The sequence below is a fragment of the Cololabis saira genome, chromosome 14 (genome assembly GCF_033807715.1).
Source record: "Cololabis saira isolate AMF1-May2022 chromosome 14, fColSai1.1, whole genome shotgun sequence".
NCBI lineage: Eukaryota > Metazoa > Chordata > Actinopteri > Beloniformes > Belonidae > Cololabis > Cololabis saira.
In genome coordinates, this window is record NC_084600.1 from 26,849,107 (window position 1) to 26,858,635 (window position 9,529).

Consider the following 9,529-nt stretch of genomic DNA (forward strand, 5'->3'; position numbering starts at 1 on the left):
CCATGTTGTGTGAATCAGATTTGGAAAAGGTCACATTTCATCAGCTCTGGCATTCCCCATTTGGATGTCATTTCTGTAGCGACACCTGATATGATGATGTTTGGAAATATTTGATATGCTGAATGTGAGGTGACGTCAGTTAGTATTATAAATTAGCATAATCTAATGGCCCTTTTCGACTAGTACCTACTCAGCGCGCCCCGGCTCGGGGCGGCTCGTCACGCCTCGTACCGCCTCCACCCGCTTTGTCCCAGGTGGGCGGGTTGGGGTGAAGCTGCTGTGACGTACTCGATTGCGCAACCCCTTTGTTTGTGTCGGCGCTGATGAGAAATCAGCTGAGAAAAAAACGCCTGGTGGATCTGGTCGTTCCTTATCGCCGGTCTACATCCCTTTTTAATTCTCTCCTCAGCCACCAGGTTTATGAACATCTGCACCTCAGAGTTGGATCACCAAACAGACGTTTGCGCTGTATAATAAAACCGCTGCCAGTCATTCTGCACTCTTCGGCACGCTCAGAACCTCGGCAGAATAGGTATAGAAAAAGTATCTACTTGGCGCGCCTCCACCCGCCTTGGCCCGTAGTGGAAAAGCGCAAGTCGGGGGCGTGGGGAGTAGAAGCGCGCTGAGTAGGTACTAGTGGAAAAGGGCCATAAGGCTCACACACTTTTATGGCTAAGTTCCAGGCCTGCTCGTTCTGGCCTTTAACCGGGGTTGGGCAGCGTTAGTTCTTACCAACATGGTGCAGAGCAGAAAAAGAGGCTTTAAAAGCAATCTTCAGAAACCTATGCATGACATCTGAGGGCATTTGTGCATTTCTGTTATACTGTCCATATATGTCGCTAAGAACTGGAACTTTAAATATTATACGTAAATTTAACAGTACTTATTTGAGATTTAGACTTGAAGACTGACATTCTTTTCAGTACATCATCTTACATTATCCAATCTTATCCATTAGTACATGACAGTATAGTCAGAATTTCATCATCTTTTCAGAAAGACTTATTAGCATTTAATGAGTGAGAGGTCCTGGAATTTGCTTGTTCAGAGTGAATTCAAAGCACTGATGGAGGAGGCTGCCCGGTGCTAATGCAGAAAAGCAGAGCGTCTGACTGTGCTGGTTGGAAGATTATGACTTTATCCTGTGTTAATGAGAGAAGCTCAGCCTTGAATCCCTTCTCCAAATCAATAAAGTGAGCTAATAAGAGCTGTGCTGTTATAGTGGCGCAGCCTGGTGATTACAGCAGGCAGTGGGAGGTTGCAATCTTGGAACAACAGAACATTATTTGAGCTGAGAGAGAAATTAATTCTTGGGCAAGAATATTGTTGTTGTTAAAAAAAAAAAAGAAAAAAGAATATTTGTGTTGTTGAGCGTACTTTGGATTGAGAGCATCTCATGCAATTGTGTAGCAAAAAGTAAAGCAAATCCTTTTATATGGCGCTCCTAAAGAAAAACTAACCCATGCCAACACACATGCACATCAAATTACATGAGAAAGCACAGGCAATATGTTTTCACTCTCTCTTTGCAAGGATACACACAGCAGCCTCACACACTTTTGGCAGCAGCAACATGTACAGATCATACGTGACAGTCAGAGAGATGCAAAAGAGGGGAGAAACATTCTTGTTTTTGTTTTTTAATCCCCAAAAACATCCCTTCTGTCTTTGTTGTCCATTGCAGATAGATGTGTCGATTCCCCCGAAAGCCCCAGACTCTCAGGGGGGAAGTGAAAATGTGGATGTGTGTTGATGGTGCCTTGATCAAGCCCTAATCTGGGGAATAACTCCCCCTCTGTACTAAACCCACACACACACAGACGTCCCACTTTGGCCTGGTCTATGCAAACACCATCTCTGCATGGAGACAGCCTTCTCCCCCTCATGGTGAAAAGGCATGAGAAGACGTAGAGGAACGTCTGTTACAGAAAGTGGAGGGAGCAGATGTATGAGGAGAAGGGAAAAAGAGTAATTTGGTCTAAATCTGTTAATATTGTTTTGCTTCAATTAGGATCAAAATCAAGATCTCTTAGCTGGAAACTTAGCTGGGAGCTTATCAGTTTTTCAGGTTGTTTGCTTTTAGATTTGATAGACATTTTGATTTACACAAGTAATCGATGGATAAACCAAAATCAATGGATGAACAAATGTTTTTAAATGTTTTTCAGATATTTTGTTCGGTACATAACCTTTGAAAACCAGTTGGTGATCTATTACAGAAACAGAAATCAAAACAAAAGGAGCCAAAGCAAAAACTGAAACACAACTTTCAGCACCTCAAGTAGCTCGCAGATCTTTATAGCTCAAATAAAAAGAGTAATCAACATGTAAACCTGACTCAGAGCCTATCTTACTCTTTTTTTTTCTAAGTGGCCGGGTGGATGGTGGGGCAGGTTGTAACCGAAAAAACTTCTGAGGTGTTTCTGCAACACAAAAACAGATGAGGCGTAAATATGAAGTTCACCAATGGTGTAAGAAGTCATGAAATAGTCCAAGGTAATTTCCATCTCAGTGCATCTAAATAGGGTTTAAGGTTCAGTCTGCAGCCTCGCTTCAACTTGCCTCTTGTCTTGTCACTGACAAAGCTTCATTAACCCCCAGCTGCGCAACAAGATGCTCCAATCAGTGGGTGAGTTCCACTTCTTTTATCGTTTATCACTAGAAATCAATGAAGATTATCTAATAGAATAGAAAAATAACAATACCAAAGGCCCTGCACATCAGACAATCTTTAACCTGGTTTATGCTTTAACCTTGAATGGACGCTGAACCTACGACATTGCAGGGAACCCTTCTCTGTACCCTGACATGTACCACTGGCTTTCCTATTACAGTGGTCAGAGATGGGTTAAAAACACCTGGACTGACTTTATTTCGAGTTATGTCCCTAAACTTAGGGGGGTACCATGTTAGGGTTAGAGTTAGGGTCCCTAACCCCCTTGTCTAGCAATCTGTAGGAGTGCCTCATGGGATGATTGTGAATACACAGCTGGAAAGCAGAAGCGGACCAAAGAAGGGATCTTCCATAACTGCAATCTCTGCGTGATAGGGATTCAAGAAAATATCCATCCATCCATCCATCCATCCATCCATCCATCCATCCATCCATCCATCCATCCATCCATCCATCCATCCATCCATCCATCAATGCACATCTCTAAATGCTAGGACACATAAATCCAACAGGTCTCGCATTTTAAATAAATTAGAGGGTTGGAAGTGGTAAAACTTCCAGCATTATTACTTTGTTTTGCTGCCCTGCAAAAACAGCCTTCTAGAAATAAAGCTAATCATCCTTAATCTAGGTTCCATATCCTTACTGCAAGGGTTTCGGTCCAGGGATTGGGTCATCGAGGCACCCCGCCACGACTGCTACCCAGACCACATTGCACCAGCCTGTCATAGTCTTTCCTGTGGGTGGTGAGCCTACTTGAAGGCTACTACATGCAAACGTGAGCCTGACTGGGTCCCATGGGCGAAGACCCGGCCAACAGGTGCTTGCCTTTGAGCCCTAACCCCAGGCCTGGCTCCAGGGAACCAAGCCGGGTGATGTAACAGTCCCTGATTTTTTGTTTTCCATGATTAGCTTGTGAACTGCTCTTAGTCTGGCCCGTCATCTAGGACCTGCTTGCCATGCTATGGAAGAAGACTTTTGGTCAGCCTCGAAGACATTCTTGCAAACCATTCGCCGCCTCGGAAAGGGTAGGTAGTACTTTGTCAACACCGTTTACAGTGCAGGTGGGGAACTGTTGACCTCGACTGGGGACATCGTCAGACAATGGAAGGAATACTTTGAGGATCTCCTCAATCCAAATATAGTGTATAATGAATATGGAAGCAGTTATACGTATATGAGAGGAGTGTGGATGAGGATGAAGGAAACAAGTGAAGGACAGAGAGGATTACACCAAAAACCAGTGCAGCAGAGTCAAAGAGGACAGGAAAAGACAAGGCAGGAAAAGTTAATGTGATGAAAAAAAAGCGTGTATAATTGGGAAAATGAGGGAGAACATTACAACAGAAGAAATTGAGTTGAAAATAAAAGAAAGATGTTTGAAAAGAGAGTGATTGAGGAATGAGAAAATGAATATGGGGAAAACGACAAAGAAAAGAAAGAGAAGAAGGCAGAAATAACGAAATTGGGGAGCCAGGGAGTGGGGTTAAAATTCTTTCAGATCAGGAACACATAATAGGCCTCGTTAATATTCATAGTTTCCTCAGGTACAGCGAAGGTTAAATTTTACTTACTTTTCAACTCTCATTACTAATACATGACGGCAATAAGAATATTCAAAGCGGATGGGTGACCAAAGGTTGATGAGAACCTTACCTTTCCTCTGACATTTAAACACATTACCATTTCAGGGCCCCTTTCTCTCAAATCGCACCCGCCAGAATAAATTGCCAGCTAATCACGACTCGCCCCATGTGCCCTACCAGAATGATGATATTCCAAGAAAAGTCCACTCCTCTTTCAAAAACCAAACTCCCTCTCTGTCTGTCTGCCTAATTATCTATCTATCTATCTATCTATCTATCTATCTATCTATCTATCTATCTATCTATCTATCTATCTATCTATCTATCTATCTATCTATCTATCTATCTATCTATCTATCTATCTATCTATCTATCTATCTATCTATCTATCTATCTATCTATCTGTCTATCTGTCTATCTGTCTGTCTGTCTGTCTGTCTGTCCTGAGGCACTTTACAGAGAAACCAATCAAATTCTATTGTTTTGTTTTATGTTAAAATATCAGTTCCAATTTCATTTGAAGGGATATTTGATTGATTTCAGGACATGTTGTCAAGGTCTCGCAGTCTGCTGTTCCTTTTATGGACTAAAACTACCTAAAATAAAGGGTTGGCTCTCGTTCTTGTCACCCCTTAGTCTCTTTCCTCAGGCCATCAGACTGTTGAACTCCACGTAACATACACACACATCTCTTTGCACTACCACACTTTGCCATTTTACCATTTTACATTGATTCTCCCCTTAGTACTTGCACCCAGTTTATTGCACTGTATTATGATTTCAAACCTATTTCTACCTCTTCTATTGCTTTTGAATGTTCTTAATGTTTTTACTCAAATTAATTTGGCCAAAGGTACATAAGAATTTCACTGTAATTACTTGAAATTATATGTGACAAATGACCAAAAGTTGAAACTTTTTTTTGCAACAATTACATCAAGATTCATCGCCACGCATCAAGCATGGAGGCGACGAAGAGACTCAAGAAACTAATAACTAAGAAAAAAAACAAGAAAGTTACTGAACAAGAGTCAATCTTGGATAGTATCATAAGAGTGACCTAACCTCCACACCCGTACGGGGACCTATTAAGTACAAAAATCACAGACGTGCCTTTGTGCTGCTTTAAATGCAGTCAAAATCAGTCAAACTCTGATACAGTTATATTCCAATCAAATCAATTTTCCAAGTCCCATATTGTGCTTTGCCTGACTTTCAGAGGTTCAATATACCCAGTTTTCAGGCTATCCAGTTGTCATTTTAAGAGATGCATGATTGGTTGAGCAGTAAATTAAAGTTTTTGTGAGGGCAGGCCTACCAGCTGGTTCCACCGTTTGTTTTATTTATTTTCCAAAGCAACTTTCAGCTCACACAAGCAGAGTTTGCATAGGCAGACTGGTTAAACTCCATATACGTATCAACCCAGCTCATTCAATTCATCCATCCATCCATCCATTATCTATACCCGCTTTATCCTTTGCAGGGTCACGGGGTTCTGCTGGAGCCTATCCCAGCTCATTTCAGGTGAGAGGCAGGGGTTACACCGTGGACAGGTCACCAGTCCATCGCAGGGCCACATATAAACACACAACCATGCACACTCACACTCACACCTACTGGCAATTTAGAACCACCAATTAAAAGTATAGTCTGTAATTGTATTCCAAAACATTTATTGTTATACTGGGTGAAATGGTCCTTCCATCCGGAGAGTAGCCTGTGAATAATGTGTTCAGAAAAAGGAAAGAAAAAAATCAGACCTCTCTGACAGCTTCAATCCTGTAAAAACACTGACCAATCTGTTTTTTGCGCACCAAATGAAATTGCCTATTCAGCAAATTACTCAGACATCCTGCTAATAACACATTACAGTAATCTAGTCTAGAAGATACAAACGCATGAACTAGTTTTTCTGCATCACTCTGCGAGAGGATTTTCCTAATCTTTGCCATATTACGGAGATGGAAAAATGCTATTTTACAAACCTGATTAATATATGGTTTAAACGACAAATCCTGATAAAAAACAACACCAAGGTTTCTCACAGTTGCACTGGAAGCGATCGCAACACCATCTAATCCCTTCCTAAAATGCTCTGGACCAATAATGATAACCTCTGTTTTATCTGAATTTAGAAGCAAAACATGTCTGGACATCCAGTCCTTGATCCAGTCCCTAAGACATGCCTGAAGTTTAGCTAACGGTTCTGTTTCATCTGGCTTCATAGACAAATAAAGCTGCGTATCATCAGCATAGCAATGAAAGTGTATGCCGTGATTCTGGATTATACTTCCCAATGGCTGCATGTATAAACTGAACAAGATTGGCCCTAACACTGAACCCTGTGGAACACCATAGCAGACCCTTGACTGTTCTGAAGAAACCTCATGTACATGAACAAACTGGAATATGTCAGATAGATTTAAACCAACCTAGAGCTGTCCCTTTAATCCCAACAACATGCTCTAACCTGTGCAGTAAGATGCTGATCTACAGTGTCAAAAGCAGCACTGAGGTCCAGTAGAACCAGTATGGACACTAATCCCTTATCTGAGGCCATAAGAAGGTCATTTGTGGCTCAAACCAGTGCTGTCTCTGTGCTATGAGGCATTCTGAACCCTGACTGAAAAACTTAAAACAGATCATTTCTATACAAATAGTCACATAACTGACTTGAAACTACCTTTTCCAGAATTTTAGATACAAATGGAAGGTTGGAAATTGGTCTATAATTAGCTAAGATGTCTGGGTCAAGAGAAGGTTTTTTAAGTAAAGCTTTAATTACTGCAACTTTGAAAACCTGTGGTACATATCCAAAGTTTAGGGAGAAGTTGATCTGGTCCAGTATTGTCGCACCAATAAGAGAAAAAACATTTTTGAATAGTCGAGTCGGGATGAGGTCTAACATACACGTGGTTGATTTAGCTCTATTGATGACTGAGGTCAGCTCAGGGAGGTCTATAGGATCGAAACAGTCTAGAGTCAAGTCAGAGCCTAGGGAAGTCGCTAAAGCTGAAGAAACGCCTACAACCGGCTGGTTGATTTCTTCTTTAATTCTCATGATTTTACTGTTAAAGAAGCTCATAAAGTCTTCACTACTGAGAGCTGCAGGAATGCACGGCTCAACAGAGTTGTGACTCTTTGTCAGCCTGGCTACAGTGCTGAACAGAAAACGTGGGTTACTTTTGTTCTCATCCATCTAGTCCTGCGTGAGATCAGTCAGAGCAATTCAGTTACAACATCCCTCTGCTGTGTCTGAGGCACATGACTGCCAGTAACGTGTCATGTTGGTTTAGGAAGGTAGGTTGAGCATGGGAGGGGGAAGACCAAACACGGTGCCTACCATAACACAAAGGAAATAAAGGTTCAAGACTGCATCATCTCACAGGCCTGGAGATATCACCGTACAATAACTGTTATAGAGGTTGATCAATACGAATAAGGATCAAAAACGTGTAATATGGGACCTTTATGGCCTATCCACAAGTGAATTAGAATTAAGTGAAACTGAAAGTCATCAATAGCTTAGAAGAAAAGTAACATTTGACATAAAGTTTGTAAAAATTGGTCAGATCGGAGTTAATACTCCTGGTCTTTTGGGTGACGGTCACAAATTGCACCCAGGAACTTCATTGACTGCTTCTAAACGCAAATATAATTTTGATTTTAAAACTTGAAGGAGCCGTCTGTAAGAAATGGCCAAAACTGGTACTGCAGTCACTTTCAAAATATTGTTGATCGGTGTGTACCCTCCCCCTCCTCCCCCCGACCAGAGGTTGCCAGGTAGGCTGCAGAATGCAGCAGGAACGTAGGCTGCCATGGCTGCGATAATTCGAGCCGAGCTGGCAACCCGGATGCCGAAACAATACTGACTTGGTGATTGGGAGATAGGTGGAGGGTGGAGCTTCAGGCCAAAACAAAAAATGACAACATAAACATCAGTTGAGGGCTGCAACTCCTCTTTTTAAACTGGAATATCCTGGCTTGAGTGCTGTTGTCAGTGACATAAGTATTTGAAATGAACATGATTTTTAAATGTCTGTTGACATATCGGGGTCATTTTATGATTCGTTTTATTATTGCTCTTACATACAGCTCCTTTAAACTTAAGACACATTTTTCGATTGCTTCATGAGATGCAGTAAGTGGGTCTTTCTATATGCAGCTATGTTGGCATCCATGTCAGAGGAAAAAGAGAGAAATCCTGTCCCGTGATTCAGATTAACATATAAACTTTTCACAAATATTTCATGGACTGTTTGTTAGACTGTGTTTGAAGAACATCTGTAGGGAAAGCATCATAAAAGAATCATTGTGAAAAAGCCTAAAAAGTAGAGTTTTTCTTGCAGAAGATGTTCCAAGTGAAATGGACTAACATGGTTAAAGGTAACACTGTATAGGAAACATCAGACAAGTCCTTTGATAGCGCACAGTCTTGAAGGAGGCAAGCAAAGCAAATTTATTTAAAGATGCACACACATTGTAAGTAAAAACAAAAGCTTCCAAGGCATCAAGGTACAACCAGCAGTGTCACAGTGCAAGCCTGAATGAGAGACAGCAACTTCTCCAGGTGGTGGTGTGACATGACGGTGCTTTAGGTGAACAAACAGGGACAAAGCTCTCTCCATCAAGACTGATCATCATCACAGCTGTCTGGCATGACATGGAGGTGTCGCCCCGAGGCAGTGAGAGGGGAGAGAACGAGCGGAGAGGGCAGGTGACCGAGAAAGACACCCATCATCTGACGGGAATCCCCCATGCAGTGGCAGATGTTAGGATTCATCCGATTTCATTGAGAGGAAAGACTTTTTTTTTCACAAAACTGAAAAGTATCATCCCATCAACATAGGAATACGTACAGTATGTAGCGCCATACAAGTAACAAAATCCCCACTTGCAGCATATATTCTAGTTAATTTGGATCCTGTTTATCAAGATAATAGGACAGTTTCAGGGCCATCAAGAGGGTTTTTATCACTCATCTTAGCTAAACATTTTGCTGCAAACACCAAAACAGGGCAAACAGTAGTCAGCCTTGAGAGAGATCTGCGAGCTCCCGAGTGTCCCTAAATCTCCTTCCTGATGATTGTGTGTGTGTGTGTGTGTGTGTGTGTGTGTGTGTGTGTGTGTGTGTGTGTGTGTGTGTGTGTGTGTGTGTGTGTGTGTGTGTGTGTGTGTGTGTCCTGTGTTTGTTGGCTGATGTGCATTTAGTCTCCAGTCTCGTTGTTTTCACACTGGGACAAGGTTCGCACAACGTGTTTTCGAGTTG